We start from the raw sequence: 24,069 nt of genomic DNA, 5'->3' as shown, positions 1-24,069 counted from the left end.
CCCTGCTTGTCTGGCCTTTACAATGTTTCTGCGATGTTCCCTGAGCCTTTGATGTGGGAGCTGTATTGTAGATGTATCCAATGGGTCTGGGCTCCACAACTCTGCATTTTGATTGGCTGTGGTTTTCTGTAATGTTCTTTGTCTGTTTCAAAGAGAAGTTTCCTGGATAAAGGGTGAAGACTACACTTTATCTATGAGTATAAAGATACATTTTTTAGAATGTAGTTCAGAATTATGTGGGTTTAGTAAAGTGGTATACTTTCCTCCACAGGCCGTGACTTCCCTAGCTCTGGGTATTTGGCTAGGTTTCCAGTCCCAGACATGGACTCCCTCTTTTTGAGTGGGTCTTAAATCCAATTAAGGAGCTGTTGGTTACTGCTAAGGTATTCTTCCCACTACTGCATTGTTAGGTTTTTTAAATCAAATTTATTTTTGACAATTTCATAGTTATATAGAACACATTCTTACCACCCAGTTCCATTCTCTTATCCCCTCCTCCACCCTGGTTGAGCTACTTTTCCTCTAAGGCCCCCTCCCACTTTGATATTTTTTTCTTTTTGTTTTGTGACTCACTGAATGTAATCAGGGACCCACTTTTACACGAACACATCCAAGAGAGCAGAGTCCTCCTGGCACAAATGTCTTTTAAAGAGTCTCGTCTTTGATCTTTATTTGCTACTGATGGGTGTGTAAACTGATATGGCCATCATGGAATTCAATATTAGGAATACTACAGAAGCCAGGAATGGAACTAACCATATGATCCAGCTGTACTACTCATGGGCATGTAACCAAAGGACTTGATATCTTGACACAGAGATATTTCACACCCATGTTCACTGCTGCTCTGTTCACGATACAGAATCATCTTAGGTGTTCATCAATGGGTGGACATGCACACAATGAAATGTTATTCAGCAACAGAGTTGCAAAAATCCATCCATGAGGGCAGAGTCCTTCTGTGAAATCATCTCCTAGAGAACCTCCTCTCAATCCTGTCACAGTGACAATTAGTATTGTACTGCGAGTCCAGTGTGGGGTACAACCTGTTGTTATAGCTGTTCTCGGGAGCTCAAGACCAGCCTGGGCATTAGAGAAGACCCCATCTGAAAAAGGAAAAGAAAAAGAAGGGGGTGTAGAAGAGGAGGGGAGGAAAGGGAAGGAAGAGATGAGAAGTGAAGCCATGAGAAAAAGAAAAATAAAGAATAAATTCAGCATGAATTTGGGAGGGGACTTGTGAGTCATAAGAGATCCCTGCCTCAAACTTTACCACAATACCAATTCCTGAGGAACCAAAGTTTCACAGATGAAACATAGAATCATAAAAATGCCAAGGGTAATAAACCACAGTTGGATGTTTTCCTCACATAATAATTTGAAAGTGGGAAATACATTTCTAGAGGAATAAAAATGAAAGTCATGAAAAGTATAACTGTTAATAAATAAAGTTGTCCAGGGGTCAGAGCTATTAGAGCCATAGCAAAAGCTGGGCAGTGGTGGTGCACGCCTTTAATCCCAGCACTTGGTAGGCAGAGCTAGGTAGATCTCTGTGTGTTCAAGGATACAGCCAGCATTGGAGACACACGCCTTTAATCTCAGTACCAACCATAGAAGATCTGGAGGTCTGTACAGACAGGCAGTGAAAAGGCAGTCATGTGTTTGGGTTTACAACCAATGAGAAGGCAGAACAGAAAGTCTATATAAAGACAAAACCATAGGAAGTAGCTCTCTTGGCTGAAGAGGCTAGCTGCAGCAGATGGATAGGGCTCTTAGCTCTGATTTGGCTTTCTTCTTTGCATTGGTTCTGTGTTTCTTATTTAATAAGATGGTTGGTTACATCTACATATAACTAAAGCTCAACTTCATGAAACCATAAATAGATTCATAAACAGAAACATCGTAAATGAAGTAAAGATACACAAATGGGGTGAGGGGCAGGAGCAATGTAACCCATATCATAGAATACAGGGCCAATTCTTTGGGCTGGAGAGACAGCTCAGTGGTCAACAGCTTAGACTGCTCTTGCAGAAGACTTGGGTTTGATTCTCAGCATTCACATCCTGAGACTCACATCTAATCTGTGACTCCAGCTCAAGGGGATCCGATACCTTCTTCTGGTCTTTGTAAGCACTATACTCATGAAGATGTCCTCTTGCTCCCAGAGACACAAGTAATTAAACAACAGCAACAAAACCTCCAAAATAACAACAACAGACACAAACAAACCGGGCTGAAATGATGGTTAAAAGCAATTGGCTACTCTTCCAGAGGTCCTGGGTTTGACTTCCATTCACAGCTACCTGTAACTCCAGTTCCAGGGAATCTGATACCCATACACATAAAGTAATAAAATAATTTAAAAAGTAAGAAACAAATCTCTAATTTTACATTGAAATAGAATCCCATTTTTTTTTTAGACAGGGTTTCTCTGTGTAGTTTTGGTGCCTGTCCTGGATCTCACTCTGTAGATCAGGCTGGCCTTCAACTCACAGAGGTCCACTTGGCTCTGCCTCCTGGGTGCTGTGATTAAAGGTGTGAGCCACTGCTGCCCAACTATCTCATTTTTTAATATTAAAAAGAACTTTAGTTGAGGCGATAGCTCAGTAAACACCTTTCCATGCAAGCATAAGGGCTGAATGTGATCCCCAAATCCACAGAAAAAGGATAGGTGTGGCTCTGTAACTCCAGAGTGGGGGAGAAGCAGAAACAGATCTCCAGCTTGTGGGGCCAGCTAGTTTAACTTAACTGATGAGTACCAGGCCAGTGAGAGGCTGTGTCTCAAAAAAGCAAGGCTGGGGACCAGTGAGATGGCAGAGCAGGTAAAGTGATTTGCTACTAAGCCTGACAACCTGTGCTTGATCCCTGGACTCAGCAGGGTGGGCAGAGAGAACCGATCCCTGCAAGTTGTTCTATGGCCTCCAACTGCATGGCATAAGCACACATGCACACAAACGAATTAAATAAACAAATAGTATAATAGCAGTTTATAAAAACACACACACATACACACCAAAATTGGCAGCTCTTAAGGAATGACACCCTCTGGCCCCTCCCCGACATGCTTACATATGAATACACACACACAACCTGTGCTGAGGATGTAGGCGGGCAATTAACTAGCACAGCAGAGGCCTTGGGCTCTGAGCTCAGCATGGGGCTGGAAAGCTCCCTTGTGTGTGTGTGGGGGTGGGATGGGGTGGGTGACCCTTGCATAAATATGGAAAAAGATAAAAACAAAAACACAAAAAGCCTGGGGGTGGTGGTGGGTGGAGATTACAGATTGGCTTTTTAAGCACAGAGGTGACAAAAGTGTAAATTAGAACAAGTTAATAAAGCCTCTGATATTAGAGCTGTTTGAGAACAGAGGTGACAGTGTGTGGGAAACGTTTGACATGCTTGTCAGAGTCATGCCTCCTCAGGCCTCTGGTAACTTCACTTGTAAACATTTAATCCAGGAGACATCCTCACTGGTTTGGAAACTTCTGTGATAGATTACCCATTTGCTGGCACTTGGGTTAGAAGCAACATTGGGTTCACTAAGTGAAGCTCCTCTCAAGTGTGATATCATGCAGCTGCGAGAAAGGACAAGCCGGGCAGGAGGCTAGGGAGATGGCTCACTTGGTAAAGGGCTTGCTTGAAAAAGTGAGGACCTGAGTTTGGTACCCAGAACCTGTGTTTTCAAAGCCAAGCACGAGGATGCTTGTTTGTCATCCTAGCACTGTAATCCTGGGGACCTGGAGACAGGCACAGCCCTGGGCTGCTGGGCTAGTCAGCCTGGCTTAATGAACAACTGTATCTTAAAACAACAAACCAAACCAAACCCCAGTTAGATGGCACCTGGGAAGGACAGCTGGAGCTGACCTCTGATCTCCACAAACATGCACACACCCACACACTCCTGATCCCCCCTTTCCACACACATACGAGATGGCCAGGGTATCTGCTTGCATCCCCAGTAGTGGGGAGTCTGATGCAGGAAGAGTGAGGCCAAGGCCATCCTGGCCTCCACAGCAAGACTGTTTTAGACAAGCAAGCCAAAGGAAGGTGGTAAGAAGTGCCAGCCTGTGACCATCATAAAAATCCTGGGAGCGGGGCACTTTTAACAGTCACCTTAGTGGCTACAAGGAAGGGAGAGAGAGAGAAAGAGAAACAACAACAACAACAAACCAACCTAAAACACTAAGAAATGTTTACTTCCAAGGCTCCAAGTGTCTCTGGAAATTTAGGGGGTTCTGGTGGAGTCACCACACATTACTGGGGAAATTGAGGTTCTTTCTTGGGCTTCTAGTCTTGTTAATAAAAGAATTTGAAAAGGACTCAGAATAAAGGTCAATGACAATTTTATTAAAGCTTAAAATAAAATGCAGATCTTGTTTTGCCATGTTTGGTTGATATCCCTGGAGGCCTGCTCTTTTCTGAAGGGAAATAGAGGAACATTGGATGAGGGATGGAATGCTGGCCAAGTCCAGGAAGAGCAAGAGAGGAACCAGTGCCAGCATGGAGGTGAGCCACACTGCAGACAAGCACCTCATGTCAGGGAGGGGGTGCCAGAGAAAAGATAAAGCCCAAAGTGTTAGGGAAAGCCTGCTAAGAAAAAAGATATGAAGGAAACGTTTTTTAGTAATTCAGAAAAGCAGACCAGCTCAGGAGGCTGCAGGACCAGCTGTGTAGGGGACAGCAGAGTGCAGATTCTGGGCTGGACAAGCACATCATCTCTTTGAGGGGATAACTAGTCCTTCTGTCTCTTTAGTGGGGCTTAAGGTGGATCTACCTTGTTTAGGGGGTGTCCCTTAACCAGGTGGCTGACCACCTGGAATGCTGGGTCTCCACCCAGGCCAAAGATTCTATTCTCTGGTCTAGAAGGAAATGGTTTTCCCTGTTGGGCCTTGAATACTACTCTAACACTGGGGAAGGCCTGTGTAGATTGCTCATTCAACAAAGTCCTTGTGCAAGCAAGACCTGAGTTTGAATCCCACAGTGGTGCTCATTTATAATTCCAGTGCTGGGAGTGGGGTTAAGGTCTTGGGGACTCTCTGACCAATCAGTGGGGTCCAGGTGTAGTGAGAGACTCAAAAAAGTGGAGAGCAAGAGAGGAAGATGACCAATGTTAACATCCAGTATCCATATACTGATACACACACACACACACACACACACACACACACACACACACACACACACACACAAACATATACACATACACACACATACATACATACACACACATACAAACATACACACACATACAAATACACATGAGTTCCTATAAACAGTAAGCTAAAAAAAGCTCAGGGTTCTGAAAGAGTGAAAAATAGAATTATCATGTGTTAATAATTTTGATGTGATAATAATTTCAATGTTCCTCAAGAGCTCACTTGTTTTGTGAAGTAACAGCGTAAGCCCAGTGCAGCAGGAGATGTGTTATGAGGGCCCCCATGGGTTAGTAGCTTAATGCACTACTGGATAGGTGAAAATCTTAGAAGGGTCAGAGCCTCTCTCTCTCCTCTCCTCTGAACTCAGCTACAAGGATTTTTAAGACCCTTGCTGTGGGACATGACCTGGCCAAGCCCTGCCAGTCTGGGGCTGGGACCCCACCTAGCCACTGAAGCAGGTGTGGGTCCTGGGCTAATGGGAGGCCTTGCCATCACGAACCGGTTATCCAGCCCTGTGGTGTCATGTGCCAGCTGCCTCTGGGAAAACTGGACAGGTTCTCCCAGGAAGGATGAAGAGAGGTGGATTCCTCAGCTTTCGCTCTGGGGAAGAGTAGGCTGAGGCGCAGTGGGGAGGAGGCGAGAAGTAAGCATTGAAGCAGGTGACAGGATTGCTAAAGTGGGTGGGAAGGCGGGATTCGAAACTGCCTGCCGCAGAGGGGGAGACCCGAGTCAAACATCTATTCTCAGAGGTCCCCAGATGGTCAAACAAACACATACACGCACAGATGCACAGAAATACACACTGATGGAAACACACATACATAGAAATGCATGCACAGATACATAGGTACACACCAACAAACACACACTCACAGAAACACACAGATACATAGAAACAGAGACAGAGACATATACAAACAGGACCAGAAATATACAGAAATACAGCAGACACACAGAAATAGAGATACAGAGAAACACACATACCAACTCAAACACGCTTACAGAAATACACAGACAGGCACACAGACAGGAACACACATACACATGCCCAGAGATAGACACATATGCACCCAGAAATACTCAGACACAACAGAGAAATACACAATCACTTACCCAGTCCTGCAGACAGATGTCCCGGGGACAGACACACCCTCACAATCACACACAGTCGCACGCAGGATCAGGTAGGATGCACACAACCAGGAGTCTGTGCTCTTATGGTGGGTCCCACCACTGTCCCAACCTGCAGCAGCTTTCTGTGCACAAAGCCCTGTTCCAGGCTGCTTTGGCGCTGGGATGGATGGGGTTGGGTGGGCACTCTCCAGGGAAGCCAAAGATGTAGGAAAAGAGAACCAGGGAAGAGAAGATTGTTGGAGGAGGGGACAGGCAAGGTGGGTCTTTGACTGAAGTGGGTGAAAGGATCGGGAAAGGGAGGCAGAAGAACCAGGCAGAGGAAACAGTCAGGGCATAATCCTCGATCTCCATTCTTCCTGTGCCAACCCCTACTCAGGACAAGTCGGGACAGTGGTCCATCCCCTCTATGTATCTGCAGCCCCGTACTTCAAGAACAGCATGGTTGTTTTCCTTTCCAAAGATGGGAATATTGGGTCCAGGGAGGTTGTGTCAACATTTAAAGTCACACAGCATAAAAGATAACCAGTTGGTCTTCAACAGAAATCCCTCTCGGGACCTAGAGCCTCCCAGTTCCAGTAGAGAATAGGATGCTTGGCAAAGGTCATGCCAGGGAGGACAGGCATGGGAAAAGCTGGGCAGTCAGCCTTTAGGCCCACTGGCAGCTAAGCTAGGTTTAGCCATACGCTTGTACTCCGTCCTTACAGAGCAGGGCCCTAGAGAAAGGCAGAAAGAGTGGGTGGTGGAGCACATCAAGGCCAGGGAAGGGCCTGATGAAAACGGTTAATCCTGTAAGCACATCTTTGGCTGGAAGGCTCTAGTTTATAGGATTTTCCCAGTTGTTACCACAACAGATTCACAGAAAGTGGTGTGATGGTACAGGTTTGTAACCTCAGCTTTTCCCAGACATGCATGTGGGTGGGGTAGGAGAATCACAAGTTGAAAATGATTTATTCTTTTATTATATTTATTTACTTATTATGTGTGCCATGATGTGTGTGTGTGTGTGTGTGTGTGTGTGTGTGTGTGTGTGTGGTGTCAGAGGACAACTTGTATGAATTCATTGTCTTTCTCTCATGCTGGTCCCAGCATTGAACTCAATTTATTAGCTGGACAGCAATCACCTTTATCCAGTGAGATATCTCACTGGCCCTACTATATATTTTTTTAAAGATGTGGTCTTAAAGATGTACTTTAGTCTGGTCTTGAACTCACCGTAGTGCCCAGAAGATGATCTTGAACTCCTGATCTTCCCGATTCTACCTCCTCAGTGGCACTATGACAAGTGTAGGCCACTACAACTGGCCTGAAAATGAAATTTAAAAAAGATTCAGGATCAGGCATGAGTAGTGCCTGTCATTCTGGGGTGGGAGATGCTATGAATGTGTTGCTCAGATTGATTGATAAATAAAATGCTGATTGGCCAGTACTAAGGCAGGAAGTATAGTGTAGGTGGGATAAGGAGAGAGGAGAATTCTGGGAAGTGGAAGGCTGAGTGAGGAGATGTTGTCAGCTGCCACCATGAGGAGCAGGATGTAAAGTACCAGTAAGCCATGAGCCACGTGGCAAGGTATAGATTTATAGAAATGGGCTAATTTAAGATATAAGAATTAGATATCAAGAAGTCTGAGCCACACGGCCATATAGTTTATAAATAATATAAGCATCTATGTGTTTATTTAGGTCCGAGCAGCTGCGGGACTGGCAGGTGAGAGAGATTTGTCCTGACTGTGGGCCAGGCAGGATCAGGAGATAACCCCAGCAACATTCTGCACTTGAAAGGTAGAGGCAGAATACTCCTGAGTATTTAGCCAGCTTGGGCTAAATTAGAGAAACTCTGTCTTGAGAAGAAAAAGAAAGAAAGAAAGAAAAAGAAAAAGGAAGAGAGAGAAAAAAAGAAAATGTCTAGGAGAGAGCAAGGCTCTGGGTTCTATCCCTAGAAACACACACACACACACACACACACACACACACACACACACACTCACACTCATATACACACACATAAACACTCACACATGTGCACACATACTCACACACTCACACTCATACACACACACTCATACACACATAAACACTCATATATGTGCACACACACATAAACACTCACACATGTGTACACATACACACACACACACACACACACACACACACTCAACACACACACACACACACTACCAGGCATAGTGGTACATACCTGTAATCTCAGCACAGCCTAGACTACATAGCTCCCCTCCATCAAAAAGAAGAAAGAAAAGTGTAGCTAGAGTTTTCCGGCCTTGCCCACAGTCAGGACAAATCTTTGTCAGCCACCAGTCCCACAGCCGCTCAGACCCAACCAAGTAAACACAGAGACTTATATTGCTTACAAACTGTATGGCCATGGCAGGCTTCTTGCTAACTGTTCTTATAGCTTAAATTAATCCATTTCCATAAATCTATACCTTGCCACGTGGCTGGTGGCTTACCGGCATCTTCACATACTGCTGGTCATGGCGGCGGCTGCTGTGTCTCTCCGCCTCAGCCTTCTCCTTCCCAGCATTCTCCTCTCTCCTTGTCCCACCTACTTCCTGTCTGGCCACTAGCCAACCAGTGTTTTATTTATTGACCAATCAGAGCAATTTGACATATAGACTGTCCCACAGCAGAAAAGGATCAAAAACTCCATGAATAAAGTAACATATGGGTGGGGAGATGGCTCAGTGGCAAGAGCACTTGATGTATAAAGTATGAGGACCTGAGTTCGGATCTCCAGGCCTAGTGTGTGATGCCCACCTGTAATTCCAGTTTCAGAAGGCAGAGACAGGGGATCCCCTGAGCAAGCTAGCTAGCAAGACTAGCCACATTGGCCAACTCTGGCCAATGAATTGACAGACTCTGACTCAATGAATAAGTGGAAGAGGGATCAAAGGGATCCTCACATCCAGCTTAGGGCTTCCACACGCACACACACATACATGCTCAGGCACTGACACACAGTACATGCCCACACATGCAACAAAGATGTGCACACACGTATACAGACAAAAATAGAAAAAGGAAGCAACACAAATTCTTACCGTGCTGGAGGGCAGCTTACTCACTACCCTCAAGTCCAAGTATGTGGAAGAAGACGCCACAGTTGGGGCTCGGAGTCTGGTCTGGGTTCAGGCATCACTGGGACGCAGGTTCATGCCTGCAAGCAACATTGTGAAGACCTTGTGGTGACCCCAGGCCCCAGGGAGTTCAGAGTCATCTCCTTTCTCAAGGCCCTTCATTTCATCCCATGTGCAATCCTGTTTGTCATAGGAAGTAACATAATTAGGGGCTGAAGAGATGAATCCGGTAGTAAAAGCACTCGCTGTCAAGTCTGATGACCTGAGTTTTAATCCCTGGAACCCACATGGTGGAAGGAAGGTCACAACTGACTCTTGCAAACTGCCTTCTGACACCTGCATCTAGGCTGCGGCACATAAGTGCCCGAACAAATAAGTAAATATAAAAAAGAAATTGAAGTATCATAGTTACAGACATCAGAGGTCAGAATAATGTCAAATTGTCCTGGCTAATTTTATGTCAACTTGACACAAGCTGGGGTCACCAGAGGAAGGAGTTTCCATCGAGGAAATGCCTCTGCGAGATCCAGCTATAAGGCATTTTCTTAATTAGTGACTGATGGGGGAGGGCTCAGCCCATTATGGGTGGGGCCATCCCTGGGCAGATGGTCCTGGGTTCTAAAAGAAAGCAAGCCATGAAGAGCAAGCCAGTAAGCAGCACCCCTCCATGGCCTTTCTATCAGCTCCTGCCCTAATTGAATTCCTATTGTGACTTCCTTCAATGATGAACTACAATGTGGAAGTGTAAGTCAAATAAACCCTTTCTTCCCAACTTCCGTTTTGGTCATGGTGTCTCATAGCAGCAATAAAAACCCTAACTATGACAGTGATATTTTTGAATGTCTATTATTGTGTTTAGCCCAGGCTTCATTGGTCCAGGGTCCAGTCTCCAGGCCTGGCCGCAATGAGCCCAGGGTCTAGAGGTCGATATAGGTGCCTACTTCAGCTCCTTAGTTGGAGGCTCTAATGGTCAATCTCAGTTACCAACTTGATGAAATCTAGACTCACCTGGGAGAGAGAGGCCTGTGGATATGCCTGAGTGTCTTCACTAGACTGAAGTGGGAAGACCTGTCCACTGTGGTGGCACTGCTCCCTGGCTGGGGATCCTGGAGTGTATAAAAAGAGCAAGATGAGCTGGTGGCGGTGACAGCACTCGGGAGGCAGAGCCAGGCGGATCTCTGTGAGTCTGAGGCCAGCCTGGTCTACAGAGTGAGATCCAGGACAGGCAGCAAAACTACACAGAGAAACCCTGTCTGGAGGGGGGGGTGGGGGTGGGGGTGGAGATGAGCTAAGCACCCTCGTTCATCCCTCTCTGTTTCTTGACTGCACACAGACTGTGACCAGACGCCCCATCCCCCTGACACTGTGACTTCCCCTCCATGTCAGACTGTATATCTTGGAACTGTGAACCAAAATAAACCCTTCCTTCCTAAAGTGGTTTTGTCAGAGTGTTTTATTGTAGCAACAGAAAAGTAATTAAAATAGAGGGGAAGAGGAGAGCAGCTCAGAGTTGCTTCCTGTGTCCAGTGTTTATCAGCTTCCTTAATCAGATGAGCCTCACATGGATGGGAAGATCATAAAGGGTGTGAAAGTCTGCCTGTGAGTGTTGGGGTTGGGGGGCTGTAATGGGATGCAGCTCAGTGGGAGAGTGTTTTCCAATTGTGTAAGAAGCCCTGGGAAACACACACACACACACACACACACACACACACACACACACACACACACCAAAACATCTCTTAAGGTGTCTCACACCTATAATCCCAGAGTTTAGAAATTAGTGGAGGCATGAGGATCAGAAAGTCAAGGTCATCCTCAGGTACACAGGGATTTTGAGGCCAGCTTGAGATATAAGAGATCCCGGCTCAAAAATAAAAATAACAGAGAACTGAAAAACAAAAAACAACAATCAAAGAAACGTCTGTAAGAAGAGAAAACATGGGAGCCCCAGTCTCCCAGGCTTGAGGCCCAGGGTTCACTAGGGTTCCCTTCCCTGACAATACACACTGTACTCACCAGTTTAGAAATGTCCTATTTTCTCGTGCGGGCCATGCCTTGGCTTCTTCCCCTGTCCCCCTAACCTTGGGAATAAATACCTCGTGTGTCTTTCTTCTTCCACATAGGCAACACAAGCTTTAGAAGGACAGGAAGAGAATGAAAGATAAATATCATGCCCCCCCCCCCCCCCCCCCCCCGCAACTTAGTGGTGCACACCTGTGATCCCAGCATGCAGGAGGCTGAGGTAGGAGGATTGCAGAGTTTGAGGCCAGGAGGGGCTAAACAGAAATACCTTGTCTCAAAAATGCAAGGAGAAAAAAAAAAAATACATGAATAGTGAGTGGGTGGTACACTCAGGGATGGGAACCCTCTGAGGAAGGGACCGAAAACTGGATTCCCAGTGACAGGTTGTCTTGACCAGGAAGATCTCAATTCCCTGTAGTGGGCCTTGGGTCTGCCCTGGCTTTTTATTTTATGTTTTTTGAGTGAGGGTTTCCTGTAGCTCAGATTAGCTTCCCTGGCTTCTTGAGTGCTGAGCTCTGAGGTCTACATTATCACCCTTGGCTCATGTGGTACTGGAGATCACACCCAGGGATTACTGTATGCTAGACAAGCAGTCTATCAGCTGAGCTAAGCCTCCAACCCCAGTCCTCACAGACAGGATTGTGGTCTTCATTTAACATTTTCTTTTTCAAAGATGACAAGCTGTTAGAAGCCTCTTCCCTTCTACTGGCAACCATTTGCCCTAGAATTGTCTTTCCTTTGATTGTACTAGGTAAGGAGAGGCCCAGTCTCCTCCTGCATTGCCCTGGGTCAACAGCTGTCACCCACGCTGACCTGTACCTCAGCTTCATCGCCTATGTCTTGCCTGAACCTTGCACCTCACAAAACTACAGCTGACATATTCAGGTGATCCCCTTCCTCCCCCTCAATCCTGTGGTCAATCCTTCAGTATGCCGAGGCCCCAGGATGCTCTAGGTTGGTCTGACTCACTCCAACTGCTCAAGTATTAGGGTGTTGAGCCCTGCGGAAGGATCCAAGCCCCTTTTGCAGAACCTAGCAGTGCATCTGAAAAACGGGGTGCAGGCAGAAGAGCAAGCTAGAGTATCATAAAGAAGAGATCTAGGACTGGGAAGGAGGGACCAGAAGTGGACCAGATGAAGTAGTAGCCTGAGAGAGCGCCCAGCAGGCGCTGCTGGGTTAAAAGGTCAGAGATAACGTGCTGCAGAAACCAACAGTTTGGCTGGAGAACAGCCAGGTGCTCAGAAGGGCCGGAGCTGGGGGCGGGGCCTGACAAAGCCGGGCTGGGGCAGGGGGACCAGGCCTAGGAAGTGAGAGGAAAAGCCTGAAAGCGGGGATTGGAGCGAGGCGTGGCAGAACAGGGTAGAGGTCTGTCTGGAGTTGGGGGCGGGTCCTGGCGCGGGAATGGGGGCTGAGGGCGGGACTTGGAAGCTCTGGGCAGCGGGTCATAGACTGGGGCGGAGCCTGGCTTCTCAAGGCAGGGTCAGCTGGAGGCGGGGTCTCATGGTGCAGGGCTAGGGGGCTGAGGGCGGGGTCTGGTGGCGGCCGAGGGTTGTGAGGCGGGATCTAGGGAGGGGCCTGGTGGTGCGGGGGCGAGGCCAGGACACGGGTTGGGCAGTTTAAGATTCAGGGGTCTTGGACTGAATGGTTTGCGCGCACCCGGGCTGGAGCTCACTGAAGCCACGCCCCTTCCCCGCCCAGGCCACGCCCAAGCCCCCATCAAACTCCTCCCGGAGGTCCCCTCCCGCTTTATTTCCTCCCCCGTGGGTGGAGGCCCTGTGGAGAGCAGAGTCCCTGGGTCCAGCGCCGTCAGCCGCGTGTCTGCTGCATCTTCGGGTTTGCTGATCTCCACCCCGCCAGGGCCTGCGCCCCCAGGTAAGCAAGTGGCCCTCTCCGGGGGCGCCGCCCTCTAGAAGCAACCCTCCCGACGATCTCCAGTCTCCCCTCTCGGGTCAAGACCAGCTAGGCTCGGCCCCAAGATAGGGTCAATGAGCTCCCCATCATTTCACCCACAAGGTGCTTCTCTGGGTTTCCCAGCTGGTCGGGGCTCGGGCTGCCTTCTCCAGTGAGCTCTGGGTCCCCCGAGAACGAAGGTGAAGGCGGATGTGACTGGAAAACGCGTGGGAGCGAATAGGGGCTATCGTGATCCCGTGACGCGGGGAATCCGGATGTATGAACGGGCACTGCGTCACAGGAGTGCCTGTCACCGGAGAATCGGTGCAGAGCGCCTGCTGGGTGCCACAGACAGGCGATGGCCACAGACACTTCAGGGCCCTGTCTCGGAGCCTGGTAGACCGGCCTCTGAGAAACAACTGTCTTTAACAGGATTGCAACGTTTCAGCTGGTGCCAGGAGCGTGTAGAGCACACATCCAAATACTGGTGATAGGGGGTTAGAGTGTTGGGAGGGAGCCCAGGGTGTCTGAGGGAAAGGGCCAATCTGTCATGATGGCACCTGCTATGGAGAGCTTTCTGGGCCCAGGAAACAAAATCCTGGGGAAAGGCCCAGGTTGGTGTGTTTGCAGACCAGAAAAGACTGACGTATCCGAAGTGTATACAAGGAAGAAAGGAGGTAGGGAGTGGTGGACAAGGGCTTGGAAGACAATGAGGAGCCCACAGTTTCATTCTCAGGACTGGGTACGAGGGATGTTTAAGCCAAGTAACAGCTACCTGATGGTGTCTTGAGAGGAGGATCCTGCAGCCAGTCTGTGGGGGAAGGTTGAAAAGACACTGGCAGAGGCAGCTGGCTGGAGCCCTGATGGAAGGTGTGTAAAGTGATAAGAAGCTAGAAATTCTTTATTTACTCCCAGAAGAATTGTGTTTCATGCATGTTTGGAATTGGGACACGAGGGAAGGCCTGTGTGGAGATGGACTTGGGTATGGAAGGGTCTTTATTGTTTTTTCTTTAGGACTGGGTTGAATCTAGGGCCTCATGCTAGGGGGGACTCCACCACTGAAACGCTTTGGTTGCTTCTTTCCTTTATGTGTGTATGCTCACTTGTGGTGTACATGTGTACGTACATGTGTGTGCATGCGTGTGTGTGTGTGTGTGTGTGTGTGTGTGTGTGTGTGTGTGAGCTCAAGTGTGTGGAGGTCTCAAGGCCTCCACACACCTTGTTTTCTGAGACAGGGTCTCTTACTGAACCAGGAGCTTGCTGTTTTGGCAAGCCACCTGCCTCCCCCACCCCCATGCACACTTCCCCGAAGTTACAGGCACATATCACAGTGTCCAGTTTTTGCTGGGCGCTGGCGATCTGAACACGGGTTCTCACGTTTGCACAGCACTTTACCCACTGAGCCGTCATCCACCCAGCCCTTAGGTTTTATCTTGAGACAAGAGTCTCACTAATTCATTTATGTTGGCCTTGAACTCGTTCTGTAAGCCTGGCAGGCCTTGAACTTTTAGTCCTCCCACCTTAAAGAAGAGTGTGGAGGCAAGGGCCCGGCTTGCAAAACCTATGAGCTGCCTGGGATATGGGGAGACAGGGATCCCTAAGACTGCAGTCTGATCCCAGCCAGGGTCCTAACACCAGTGTGGCCTCCACTGGGGTGACCCAGACCCATTATTTGGATGAAATTGCCTTGGAAGCCCCCCAGTCTTACAGCAGCCCCCCGCCCAGCCATCGATGCTGTTTTGGTGGAGTTCCCAGAGTATTGCTCAGCCTGCCTGGGGCCTTCCCTGAAGTTCAGCAAGGTTGAGGGAATATTGGGGATCTTCTCTGCCTCCCTTCTCACTCATTCCCAAAGGGGATTGTTTCCAGGAGTCAGGGAGATAGAGGCAATAGATACCAACTGGGAGCTTGTGGATGCAGGAAAGAGTTCTGAGTTACCATTTGCCCATTTGGAAATGGGTCTGTAGTATCTTTTTCTGAGAGTGTTAATGAGTCCTCAGCTGGGGATATGCCTGACAAATCTCACTGCCCTTTACACTCCCGAGGGCCTGGGGGTGGCCTCCAGCTCCACTCTGAGATAAGCAGAATAATATCCACCTCCAAACCCAAGGCCATTGGCTGCCGGGGCGGGGGAAGCATTTAGTTGGAACAGTGCCTGGGAGCCAGTGAACATTTGGTGAAGGCTTACTAAAGATGACCAGGAGAGTGAGTAAAGGTCTCATCCTCCCACTCCTGGGGTGACACAAGAAATCATTGCAGTGAGGATGCTCCTCTGTGACCTGGGTGCCCCAGGTTGCCTCATTCTACTGCCTGGGCTTGCACCTACCTCCCGTGTGAGTGCTGCAACCCTCAGATTAGTGGGTTTACTTCATTTTTCCCAGCTGTAAAATGGGAATGACACCATTCAAACACCCATATAGTTAAAGAACTGAGGACTATGCCTGGCTAGTAATCAGTGCTTGATGAAATCAGTCCGTTATAGTGCAGAGTTCATGCCTCAGGGCAGAACTGAGTACAGTAACATGGCTTGGCCCAGGGAGAGTCAGGGAGGCATCCTGGGTGGGTGACAGTGATTTAGCTAAAGATTGATAGCTGTGTTCATTGGGCAGAGAAACAGTGTTCCAAACCAAAGGATCAGCATGTACAAGTCTCTAAGCACACTGCTAGGTGCTTGGAGGAGTAATTAGCAGAGATATGAAAGAACACTGAGGTCCTTGGGGGCTGGAGAGATGGATCATTGGTAAGAGCATTTGTTCTTGCTTGCAGAGGACCTGAGTTCAGATCCCAGCATCCCCCATCAGGTGGCTTACAACCACCTGACCTAACTCTTAACTACAGGAATTTGATGCTCTCCTGACCTCTTCAGGCACTGCAATCATGTTCTTGTGGTTCTCTCTCTGTCTCTGTCTCTGTCTCTGTCTCTGTCTCTGTCTCTCTCTCTCAATTTAAAAACAAACAAACAAAATCCTTGATGTCTATAGGACAGCAGGATGGCTAGGCCTCAACAGGGAATTTAGAGGCTAGTCTGACCCCAGAGAACAAACTGCTGGGTGTGTATGGTGCTTATGAGGGCAGGAGCCAGGAGACCAGAATAGAGGTGACTAATCTGGTTCAGGTGATGGGACTGTATCAAATGGAGGTTCGGGTGGGTGAGAATTCAGTGGATCTTGGATGGACTAGGTGGGCCGGGATAGCCACTGATGTGTGTGGCTGGCATGAGGGGATCAGGGCTACATTCAAGTCAGCATCTGTTTCTGGTACCTGCCTCTTGTCATACCTGCGATACTGAGCTGGTGGAGGAAAGGCATACGGCAGGCTTTGGAGGAACAAGATGGGAGCTGGCTGGAAGACAGGGCAGGGAGTAGGTGGGGAGCCAAGAGCCAAGGAAGGCTGTCCAGCAGTATGGTGAGCCATTGGGTAAAGGCCTTTTGCTGCTAAGCCTGATGACCTGAGGTTGATCTCCAGAATTTATTTGGTAGAAGGAGAGAACAACTCTTGCAAGTTGTCCTCTGGCCTTCATACTATGGCACTCATGTACCCATACCCACACACGCTCCCACATAATAAAAATTTGAAAAAAAAAATACAAGGAAGACTAGGTGGTGTCTGGAGACCCAGGTCAAGGCCGAACTCTTGCCTAGCATGTGTGAGGTCCTGGGTAATGTCCCCAGCATTACAAAATAAACATTTAAACAAAAAATTAGTAAAAAACTGTGCATGCCCCACTTGGGTAATTCATGGACAGGAATCTCCCTCCCATATGCACCTATCCTTCCCCTCCCCAGTCCTTTTACAGCATCTTTACTTTATTCATAGTGAGTCAGTCCCCCCCCCACCCGTGTGTGTGTGTGTGTGTGTGTGTGTGTGTGTGTGTGTGTGTGTGTGTGTGTGTGTGTAACTTGTAGGAGTCAGTTTTTTCTTCTTCTACCATGTGGGTCCCAGGGACTGAATTGGGTCAAGTTTGGTGACAAGTACCTCTACCTGAGAAGCGGTCCTTTTGCCTCCTTCAGACCTTCTCTAGGTCCTCTTTGGTCCCCTTTTAATAGCCACCTCAGACTCAGAGTGGCTCCTGTCAAAGGAACGTAAAGAAGCCTTTCTCCTCCTCAGTCTGGACTCTGTATCTTTCTTAGTATGATGCTACCACCAGAGTGGCTAGCATTCAGCTCCTTTTGGGCTCCTGAAGCCATAGTTTTGGTCCAAGGTTCCGTGACTGTCTAAAAGGGGATTTTTCTCTGCCATCCACATCCTGGCGTCCCCATTGCCCTGGTTTTGGCTTTACCTCTCTTCCATCACTGCTTGTGTGATTTGTATCCAATGCTGTATTGGGTGGCATTGGGAAGCCTGTGTTCTTGGGGGGTGGGGGAAGGGACAGGAAAAAGGATGCGGAGGCAGCCAGATAATCATGTGGATGAAGAGCATTCTGGGCAGAGGGACCAGCAGGTGTAAAGGCCCTGAGGCCACCACAACCTTGGTTCATGCTTGAGGCACAGCAAGGAGGTTGGTGTGGCGGAAACAGTGAGTGAGAAAGCGAGCACTAAAAGGATCAGACAAGGAGACTGAAGGTCCTCAAGGACCTGAAGACTAACACAGCAGACCCCTGGAATGTCCTTACCTCAGAAAGGATGTGTGGTTGGAACTTCTTGCTTTGTAATTCTGTTGTGTGTGTGTGTGTGTGTTGATGAACCCTAAAAAGAGGAAGACAGGACTACGCCTTTTTTTCCCCTACCAGGGCAAGACATCTTCTCTTTGTACATGATGAGGCTGCCCACAGGAACTTCCTAGAGGGGTCCAGATTTTCTTTTTGCCCATGGGTAGGGAGAAGGAATTGGCCAGGGAGAGAACTCTGTTGGTATGGAGGTAGGAGTTAATAAAGGCCAGGCAATATATAGAGCAGGGTAGCAGGTTACAGGAGCCTGAGATACAAAGATGCTGAGCCTGGAGGAGAAACCACAGGAGCCAGGCTTCTGAGGATGGAGCAGCTACTGGACAGTGGCTACTCTCCCTCCAGGTGGTGGAGATTAAATTTGTTCTCCCTCCCTGTACCCTGTGGGCAAGAGCTGGTGAGCGACTCTGATCGCCTTTCCCACTCCTACTGCAGACTGAGGCATTCATCTGCCCTGGCTTCCCCAGTAGCTGGGGGGTAAAAAAAACCCCTGAGATCCAAAATTAATTAATTTTGAGGTAGAATCTCACTATGTAGCCCTGGCTGGCCTGGAACTCTCTATGTAGACCAGGCTGGCCTTTAATTCACAGAGATCTGCTTGCCTTAGTTTCCTTAATAGTGGCTTTAAAGGTGTGTGCCCCCATGAGTCTTTCCTGAGCTTGGGAGCTGTGCTGGGTAATCGCCTGTCCGACTTGGTGGCAGGTACGTTTTGATCCTGGTTCTGCTGTGCAATTGTGGCAGGTGTCATGGGCTTACTTCTGGGGTAAGGCAGAGGGCCTGGACTTCTGGGACATGACGTGGGACCCGGACAGTGATGGAGACAAGAGATACAGGTCTCTGCTGAGAGATGGGTGAGGACACTTCTGCATAGATGGCTGACCCTTGCCTGCCCTCACTTCTAACCAGTATTCCCTCTGTTGTGGCCATGTCACCTTCTCTGTGTCTTGAATCCAGTGCATGGCCCTGACTCAGGGCCTTTAGACTGGCTGTTGACTCTGGCTAGAACGACCTGTTTCTCCTCTTTGCCTCCTGCACTTAAAATGTTGCCTTCTCAAGGAGACTTTCCTGACCATTGCCTGTCTGTCTGGTTTTTTCTTTTTTCTTTCTCCTTTCCCCTCTTTCCTTTCCTTTCTTCCCTCTTTTCTTTGTGTGTGTAAGTCGCTGTGAGCATACGTGGAGGGCAGAGGACAAGCTCAAGTGCCCTTCCTCCGGAGCCATCTACCTTTTTTGAGATACGGCCTCTCACTGGGACCTGGTGCTTGCCAATTAGGCTAGGCTGGCTGGCCAGCCCGCCCCAGGGCTCCTCCTTTGCCTTTGCCTCCCATGTTCTGGGATCACAAGTGCACATCCCTGGTCTGGCTTTCTTTTTTAAAAAGTGGTTTCTGGAGATGAAACTCAGGCCCTCCTGCTTGTGGCCTCCACTTTACTGACTGAGGCATCTCCTCTGACCTCGGTCTTTCAAATGCAGCCTCTGGGGTCCTCTGGATCCCTCTTCACATTCCCCTCCCTGCCTTATTCTTCTCTCTACAGGACTAGTTTCTGCCTGATACAATGAAACAAACTGATTAACAAAATATGCTATGCATCTCTCTCCCACCCTTTTAAACTCATGAACTCCTGAGTTAGCAATACAGTTTGCTCAGTTCCCGTGGAGACTCCAGTATGCAGACCCGTACCTGGTACATGGTAGGTACCAAAGCAGTGATGCCAGTCATCCAGGTACTTCTGGATACAGCTTAAGGAGAGATCAGGCTGGATGTTGAGATGAGGCTTAAGTTGGGTACAAGTTTGTAAAACAGGTAAGCTCACCTTCCAGTTCTCAGTTTTCTACTTCCTCCTTTATGATCTTGGGTGATTCTGTGCCTCAGTTTCATCAGCAATCTACAAGATGATAGAAGTAACCGGTCCTCAATGGACATCTCAGCTGTGGCTTTCTGGAGATGTAGGTAGAGGCCAGAGGGTTTACTCAGAGGTCTCTGGACCTCACACTCAGAAGCAGAGCATTTTAAGATTTTTCTGTGTTTTCTTAAACACTTTTCTTAGACCCTTGTTAGTCAGGGTTCTCTGGAGCGGTAGTTCACAACCTTCTCAATGCTGTGATCTTCAGTACAGTTCCTCCTGTTTTCGTGACCCCTAACCATAAAAGTATTTCATTGCTGCTTCATAACTGATTTTGCTGCTGCTATGAATTGTAATGTAAACATCTGATGTGGGAATCCCTGTGGGGGCCATGACCCACATGTTGAGAACCACTGCTCTAGAGGAACAGAACTGATAGAATGAGTCTATATTACAGAAGGGATTTGTTAGGTCCCTACACTGGGCAGTCCAATAGTGGCTACCTACATGCTGGAGAGGGTGAGAACCCAGTAGCTGCTCAGTCCCAGAGGTTGGGTGCCTCACTTTGTCACTGAAGGCCTGAAGGATTCTTAGACCATAGCGGAAAGCCAAAGGAGAGAGGTTCTAGTGTTAGCATAGGGTGGGGGCAGCAGTAGCAGGAATAAAGTAGATGCACTCACCAGCAGCCAGTGAAGACAAGCAGGCAAAAGAGGCCCCGTTTTTTCCTCGGATCTCTTTATATCTAAGCTGCCACTGGAAGATGCTGCTCACACTGGGGGAGGGGCCTTTCGCTTCAGTTAATTCTCTCAGGGGATACCTTCAGCTGATCCTAAGAGGCATATCTCTTAGCTGACTCCATAATCTGATCAAGTTGACAACCAAGATTAACCATCGTGGTAGGAATTGGATGTGTTTACTACTTGGTTAGGTAGCCCTATCCTATGGGAAGAGGCCCGTGTCTGGGCAAGAAGTTGCAAGGCAGAGTAATCCTGGCCCAGCAGAGGCACTGTAGTCCCTGGAGACGATGAGTCCGCTGAGCCAGCGTGGGAATCCTGGAGGCTTCTTAGAAGCAGTTGCAGGCAAGCTTCTCACATGCAAGGTCAGCTGGGCCTGGCATCAGATAGTGGGAATGGTAACTGAAGGACTCAGATGGAAGCAACAGCCCAGGCAAAGGCCTGGCATCACAGGACTGCACAAGGTGCTTTTTCTGAAGTTGAATGGATCTTGGGACTCTGTGGGCCTAGGCTGAGGACCACAGAGTCAAGGAGATCAGTGGGGCTAGGTAGAGTGGTAGGAAGAGCTAGGCAACCACAGAGACCTTAACTGACAGGCCAGAAGCTCTCAGGTACTTGATCAGAAGGGATAGGTTTGAGCTATGAGCTGCTATTGGACTGATGTAGGAGGGCAGAGTGGGCCAGTGTCTTCCTTGCTGCCGCCATCAGTGAGTATCACATGTGGGCCATTAAGGGAATGAGAGATTTTCAGTGGGAACCCACTTTTTGAGCTATATCTTTGGCAAGGATCCTCAGCCCACCTATCCAACCTAGAAGAAAGACATGTGCTCTGTGCCCACTGCTGTTGCTGTCTCCACAGGGCGTTCCCACAAAGTCTGTGACATCTGGAGGGTCACCCACATATTGGCGTCCTCCACTGCAACTCTCCTCTCTGTTTCCTTCCCTCAATACAGGGTCAGAGGCAGCATAGATGCTGCTATGTTTTCAGAACATGGCAAACCTGGAGAGATGGCTCACCCATTAAGAGCAGAGGCTGCTCCTATGGAGCATCTGCCTCCCAGCCTCAGTTGGTTCACAACCTCCTGGAACTCCAGCTCCAGGGAATTTGATGCCTTCTTCTAGATTTTTCGTCCACTTGCACTTATGTGTACATAGCTATGTATATATAATTAAAAATAAAATAAATCTTTAGTAAAAGCAGAACAAAAGGTAGCAACTGCCGCAGGCATGGTACCACACGCCTTCTCTCCCAGGTACTTTGGAGCCAGAGGCAGGAGGATCATAAGCCCAAGGCTAGCGTAGGCAATTTAGTGAGACATTTTCTCAAAATAAGCAATAAAAGAGGTTGGGAATATAGCTTAGTGGTAGAGCACCTGCCTAGCACCTCCTAATGAGGGGCTGGGGGCATGACTCAGTGCCAGGATGCTTGTCTAGAATGAATGAGGTTATGGGTTCTAGTACCACACACACACACACACACACACACACACACACACACTCACACTCTAAAACCAAAGCAAATCTAAATGATTACAACAGTAGCCACTTGCCATCTCCTCTTGAACCAGCAGCGCCAGGATGAAACTTGATTTTCTTTTACTATGTTTGTTTTTATGGCCACGTTGTTCTCCATGCAGATGCTGGTTTGCTAAGGGAGGAAGGGAAAGTCTCTTTTGAAAATAAACAACAGTCATGTGTCCTTAATGACCTAGAGGCACCCTGGGACATTTGGCAGTAGGTGAGTCCATTTGTAATATTAATAGTTATTCCATGTGGCTTTTTGTTTTAATATAGAGACTTTAAGCAAGAGCTGTTGGGCTGGGGATATAACTTAGTTGTCAGAGGACTTGCCTCACATACACAAAGCCCTGGGTTCCACTCTAAGCAGGGTGGTGCATGCCTCTATCTCAGCACTCAGAATATGAGAGCAGGATGAGAAGTTCAAGATCACCTTTGGCTGTATAGGGAGGCCAGTCTGGGATAGAGGAGATCCTATCTCAGAACAAACAAACAAAACAAAAACAACAGCAAAAACAACACCCCCATAACAGCAAAACTCTTAAACAAAACAAAATCAAACAAAACAAAACTCTTAAAAACTTATAAACTAGGTGTGTGGGTGCATGCCTTGGGAGGATGAGGCAGGGGGGTGGCAAATTTGAACAAATGCACGAACACACACACGCACACGCACACATGCACACACACACACACGCACGTGCGCTTGGGGCTGAGGGAGATGGAGGAAGAGACTATGAGAATGGAGGGCCTGTGCAATGGCTCAGCTGTGGGTAAAAGTGCTTGCTGCTCATCCTGAAGACCTGAGTTGGATCCCTGGGGCTCACAATGTAGAAGGAGAGAACTGACTCCTGAAGACTATCCTTTGATCTCCACACACACTCCATGGCATGTATCCATGCATAAATGCACAATAAATAAATTATAAAGAATTGAGCAAATAAATAAATCATTAAAAAACTGAGAATAGAGTTCTGGGATGTTGCTTCGTGCTAAGGTGCTTGCTTAGCACACAGCCCTGGTTCCATGCCCACACCCACCCCAGATATATACAGTATAGTAAACACACAAACGGGCAACACAGGCTCCCATTATTATTGTGTTAATTTGCTTTCTGTTAGGTGTGCTTTGCCTGAGACTCTGAGAAGTTCCAGGTTATGACTGGGTGGGCTTGTGGCATTCCTGTTCTTGAAGGTGGGGTAGATGGGAGATTCTAGGCCCAGCAGCCATGAGTAGAAAAGAAAGCAAGTGTACTGGTAGGATGACTTAGGGGACGTGTCTGGACAAAAAGTGATGAAGTGATGTTGGACACATAGGTTTGGTCTTGACAGAGAAATCTGGAAATTCATGGTGTGGATGCGCTGAATATAGGTTCTGAGTGGGTGAGAGTCCTCAGGGGAGGTGGCAGCAGATCAAAGACAAGCATGATTTGAGGACAAAGGGAAGAAAACAGCCTGGATTGGAGCTGGAGTAGTTGAGAAGAGGTGAACAAGAGGCTGAGATTCTTGGAAGCGGGTGCAGATAGACGCTCTGTTAAGGGCCATGAACCCTGGGCAAGGGATCTGTACTGGGATGGGCTGTAGTGGGAAACTGTCATGGAAGTTGCTGTCGAAAGGCAAGGCCATTAGTGTAGGGCAGAAACATGAAAAAGAGTATTTACTTTTCAGCAAGCCATGGTGGCACATACGTTATCACAGTGCTGGAGATGCTGAGGCAGGAGGATCTCAGCTTTGAGGCCAGTCTGAGCTAGGGAGACCCTCTCTCAAAACAAAGCAACAGGGTCATTGAGGTGGCTCAGCAGATAAAGCAGTTGGTTGCCAAGCCTGACAATTGAGTTTGATCCCCAGAGCCCACATGGTGGAGGAGAGAATGGATTCTTATAGGTTGTCCTCTGACCGCCACAAAAATGCTGTGGCCTACTAGTGCCAATAAACAGACAAATTAGTAAAAACACGCAAGCAACCAAACCAACAAACAAACCTTTGTGCTTTTCTTATTTCTTCAAAAATTAATTTTGTTTCCCATTA

General features: G+C 48.1%; 1 protein-coding gene and 1 long non-coding RNA gene across 6 annotated transcripts in view; one reads left to right on the top strand and one right to left on the bottom strand.

Annotated features, from left to right (window-relative positions):
* Nucleotides 1-641: 641 nt before the first annotated feature.
* On the bottom strand, nt 642-11,539 carry LOC121825278 (uncharacterized). Of its 3 annotated transcripts, XR_006067421.2 has the most exons (4): nt 11,135-11,539; nt 10,388-10,485; nt 9,344-9,559; nt 642-1,106 (listed from the first exon to the last, which is right to left on the bottom strand). It is a non-coding gene; the product is annotated as an uncharacterized LOC121825278 (long non-coding RNA). The 3 variants fall into 3 exon arrangements; XR_006067420.2 differs by having other exon boundaries at nt 10,388-11,539; XR_013047652.1 differs by having other exon boundaries at nt 9,344-9,459; nt 10,388-11,539.
* A 1,306-nt stretch (nt 11,540-12,845) lies between these two features.
* The window catches only part of LOC102911964 (ceramide synthase 4), a 37,291-nt gene continuing 26,067 nt past the window's right edge, over nt 12,846-24,069 (top strand). Inside the window, exons 1-3 of one of the 3 annotated variants that reach the window (XM_076560112.1) lie at nt 13,396-13,937; nt 18,582-20,869; nt 22,162-22,262. The gene's annotated coding sequence lies outside the window, so the exon portion shown is untranslated. Of the gene's footprint in view, nt 13,274-13,395; nt 13,938-18,581; nt 20,870-21,582; nt 22,263-24,069 lie in introns of those variants that run through there. The other 2 variants (XM_006970143.4, XM_042267750.2) reach the window with 2 other exon arrangements.

The sequence above is a fragment of the Peromyscus maniculatus genome, chromosome 23 (assembly GCF_049852395.1).
Source record: "Peromyscus maniculatus bairdii isolate BWxNUB_F1_BW_parent chromosome 23, HU_Pman_BW_mat_3.1, whole genome shotgun sequence".
Lineage (NCBI taxonomy): Eukaryota > Metazoa > Chordata > Mammalia > Rodentia > Cricetidae > Peromyscus > Peromyscus maniculatus.
The sequence above is the reverse complement of the archived record's forward strand: the minus strand, read 5'-3'. Positions and strand labels throughout refer to the sequence as shown.